At 29.2% G+C, this 3,539-nt stretch overlaps 1 pseudogene; it reads right to left on the reverse strand.

Moving 5' to 3' along the window:
- Window positions 1-780: 780 nt before the first annotated feature.
- Window positions 781-2,048, reverse strand: LOC111629165 (annotated as a pseudogene).
- Between the last annotated feature and the right edge of the window lie 1,491 nt (window positions 2,049-3,539).

A 3,539-nucleotide genomic window follows, 5' to 3' on the forward strand; every position in this document is an offset into this window, starting at 1 on the left:
ATACATGTACAAAAATTAAATAAACATAATTTATTAAAACAAACAATAATACTTAAACAAATATATCCAGATTGATTAGTTATATTGCCTTTTTTCTCACTTTTAATTCTGCAAACTCGTCAATTAGTTTGTCATAATTAATAGAGTTATTTAATAACTCTTTTTCTATATAAAGTAATGATAAACTATTTAATTTTTGTTGGCCTAATGTGGATCTTAAAAAATTTTTTATTCTGGCCATTACTGAGAATGATCTTTCACCGCTTGCATTGCTTATTGGAAGTGTTAAATAAATTCTCAGAATTATGTTTAAATTAGGGAATGTTGCAATAATATTATTTTCCTGAATAAATGACCACATGGATACAGGCGACATAATATTTTCTTTACTTATAAAAGTCTTAAATTGTAATACTTCATTTTTCAGTTCTGCTAGGTTTAAATCTTGTTCATAACATTTTAATTCCTCTATTAAAGAGTCACTAACATCACTATCATGAAAAATTGTTTTGAATTTATTGTTAATAGTTTTATATCCTTCAGATCTTTTTTTTAATGTTGCTAATTAAAGAATCGCATACAACAAAAAAAAAAATAAATATTAACTTTAAAATGTTCTTTGCCACTGAATCTTATTTCATGTTCTGGAATTTCATCATGAAATAGTTTTCGTATTTTCTGCCGTTTTTTATCATTAGTATATGCAATATCTTTAACTTTTTCTGCTTCCTTTTCTAAATTGTCAAAATCATCTCTAACAGTTTGTATGAAATCTATCAATCAATCATATATTAAAACTGCTATATTTAGGGATTCGTCTTTTTGTTGAAGAGTCTTGTTTGAAGCATCTATTCTCTCTAAAATCTTTTCCCATATAGTAAGTAACAGTACATACTCAAATGTATCAAGTTTTTTATGTAAATCGGCAGCTTCGGACCTTGTTAATGGTTTTTCATCTTTGTTTGAGGAAAAATGACGTAAACAATGTTTAATTTCTTCATAATTTTCCTTTAAGGATTTCACAGCATCGGACGAGCAGACCACGCGGTGTCACAAATAGGTTTAATACTCAAGTGTTTGCTCTTACAAAATTTTTTTAATGCATTCCACCTATATGTAGAACTTGAAAAAAATACGTACAATTCCTGAACGATATTGAAAAAAGTGGTCATTTCCATGCAACTTTCGGCAGCAGCGTTACCAATTAAATTTAATGAATGATGGTATAAAATGGGCAGAAAAAATATATTGTTTTATTCTGGATTGGAGTCCCTTATATTTACCTGGCATATTAAACGCATTATCATAACTCTGTCCCCGACAGTTAGTGATGTCTAAATCTATATTATTTAAAAATTCTAAAATAACTTTCTCCAAGTTATCACCAGTATGAGAAAATATAGGTAGAAATCCCAAAAATCTTTCTTTTATACCACTTGGACGAACATAGCGAATAATGACGGTCAGCTGATCTACGTGAGATATATCAGGTGTTGAATCAATAATTAGAGAATAAAATTTGGCTTCCTTTATTTCGTTCACTATTGTGAGTTGTAAATCTTTCGATATAATAGAAATAAATTCATCACATATTGTAGACGACGAATAGTTTATAGTACCGGTGCCGCAGTTTGCATATTTTTTCATGTGTTTCTGCAAAAATGTATCGAACTCGGATAAATATTCCAAAGCACCTATATAATTACAACTATTTTCACTGAAAAACACTTCATTTTTACCACAAAACGCTAAAGAGTATAAAGAAATAAATTTGATTGTCGCTACCACACGTTTAAGTACTTCACTCCAATATTTTTTTTTTCATTTATAATTTGTTTTTCCAGTTCAGTGTCAATGCGTCCGGTAATTTTAGATCTTGTTATAAAAATTAAAATGGAGTTAATGTGGTCACTGGAGTTTTCATGCTCTGACAATTTTTTATGTACATTTTTCCAATCATTCGTCCCTTTTGTCATTAGCGTTGTTTGCTTGGAAAATAATTTACAGACGTAACAGTACAATAAGTTGTTGGTTTCAGTATAAGCCAATCAATCTCTTTTNACACTCTTAACCTCTAAATCCATGTTACAAACGGCAAATAACAATGTCATCGGCATAAACCAAAATTTTAACTTCCACTCCCTCAATATCAAATCCAGAAGTCCTAGAATCATTGACTTGCATAATCAAATAATTTAAATAGAAGTTAAAAAGCAAGTGGCTAAGAACACAACACTGACGGACACCTTTCCTTGTATAAAAAAATATCGTATTTCCTTTCGTAGTTTGTACACAGGCAGAATAAAACATTTGTAATTATATAAACAGATTTCTTCTCGTTTATCTCTTGTATATAAAAATAGTTTGTTTCAGACTTTTCAAAATTTTACTCGTCATATAATTTTTTTGATAATTTGGTAATAATATGTTTTGCTTAGAAGCCCAAAATCTTACAAAAACACAATGTTTTCATATTGTACAGTAGAAACTCCATATTCGTGGGTATTATTTTTTACAAAGCTGTTGAGAATATGGAAAAGGGAATTTATAGAAGGTATAAGATTAGGAAATTGAATATAATATATATATTATTAGAAAATGAATAAAAACATTTTCATACAAATTTTTATTTTATTTTAAACTAAAAGATGGTGACTATTATAGCTTGTATATACAGTAAGACTCCGCTTAACGCGTCTTAAGTTCCTAGACGATAAAGCGCTAAATGAAACGACGTTAAACGAGGTCTTACTCTACTTATTTCTTTTAAAACGTACTAATTTTATTTATTTTTGATGCAATTTTATTGACTAATTTTTTGTTTTGGTTACAAGAGGATAGGAAGGGGGAAGTTCGTGCGCTAGTAACCGATTGGAACGAACGTAAAAATTTTTACTTTTAAATAAATATTCATTCTGGATGTCATCGTTGGATTATGGTCATCTTGCGATTGAATTGTCTTTTTTATTTATTTTAACGTAACATTACCTTGTGTTGGATTCTCGTTAATACGACATTCATTTTTTAATTCCTCTTTAATTAATATTTAAGACAGTATATTATGCAGAACATTCCTTTTCTGGTTGCTTGGAGTTTTCCGGGTTTTCTTCGCATCTATAACCTAGTTTCTTCATAGAAAATTCTCCCGAAAGGCACATTGATCTTGTATTGAGTTGCCTAATCCCATTAATTCAGTCCAAATCATTCTCCTTCCTAAAATTTCAAATAATAAAAAAACATATATTTAAGTGTTGTATTATTCGTTTAGCTAAATAGAGGAAGATAATCGTAAACGCCGAGGCATTTTATTTAGGTCAGACAAACTTATTTTCTAATTTGATTAACACGTGCAGAATTTGATTACTATAGCATTCAAGATGCGATAGTAATCAAATTCTGCACGTGATATGATTGAAAAAAAATTATTACAGTATCACTGCACAAGGATACATCATTGAAGAACAGTTTCATCATAAATATTACAAATCAGAAATTGGTAAACCTGACCGGTCACTAGCTTATGTTGTTGTGTCTGACCT

The sequence above is a fragment of the Centruroides sculpturatus genome, unplaced genomic scaffold, assembly GCF_000671375.1.
Source record: "Centruroides sculpturatus isolate CEXI.00-Female unplaced genomic scaffold, Cexi_2.0 scaffold500, whole genome shotgun sequence".
NCBI classification, from domain to species: domain Eukaryota; kingdom Metazoa; phylum Arthropoda; class Arachnida; order Scorpiones; family Buthidae; genus Centruroides; species Centruroides sculpturatus.